Genomic DNA, 924 nt, shown 5'->3' with positions numbered 1-924 from the left:
CGGCAACGGCATACAAATTACACGAACTGTATCTCCATTCTCCGCGACTCCGCCGCTCCAGTGCCACACCACCCATGATAAGCTAGCGGTGATACGTGTTTGTCCGTGGAGGAAAAATCGATAGGTAATCCGTGGACGGGAAAGCGCGGCATTTCTGTGTGCCTCAAAAATTTGTATATATATTATATCTGTGGTGTGCTCACGACTGTCTACCGTATATAATATTATAATAATAATATTATTATAATTATTAATATTTATTTTATAATTTTTAATAAAATAAAAAAAAAATAACAATGTAAAAAGATTATGATCTATTTATAAATAAAAAACAGTCTTTAACTATACCAGCATATTATATAATATGTAGTATTGTAGTCATGTAGACAGTTCTAAGAATCTATAAAATGGGAAGTAAAATATTGAAAATGCTTTTAAAATAATTTGGAACCAATTCGGATTTTAGTTGGTAGGTAGACCTACCCTTCGTAAAAACGCAGGAACCCATTCAGACTTATCGAATTCGGATAAGTACACTAGTCTAAGTCACGGACTCGGATAAACCACGAAAGTGCCCCATTTACCATAAATTTTTATTTGTTTCAATAATTATTCATCAATAAATATTTAAATGGTTTTTGATACAATACAATTGCTGCATTCTGACATTCTTTATTGTGCTTTTAAGATAAAGTTCATCTAATATATATTTGTCCGTGCCGAGAGTATTGCCTCTTTTGCCGTTCACAATTTTCAATAATTTTTAGATTCTGAGTGAAACGATGAATATATTGATTATTGATTTTAAAATGTTGTGTTTTTTTTCTTTTATTAGATTCTGAGTGGAACGATGAATGTATTGATTTTACAATGATGTGTGTTGTTTTTATTTTTTTATATTTTATTTTTTATTTTTATTTATTT

This window comes from Acyrthosiphon pisum, chromosome A1, assembly GCF_005508785.2.
Source record: "Acyrthosiphon pisum isolate AL4f chromosome A1, pea_aphid_22Mar2018_4r6ur, whole genome shotgun sequence".
In the NCBI taxonomy this organism is placed as follows: domain Eukaryota; kingdom Metazoa; phylum Arthropoda; class Insecta; order Hemiptera; family Aphididae; genus Acyrthosiphon; species Acyrthosiphon pisum.
This window is presented reverse-complemented; position numbering follows the sequence as displayed.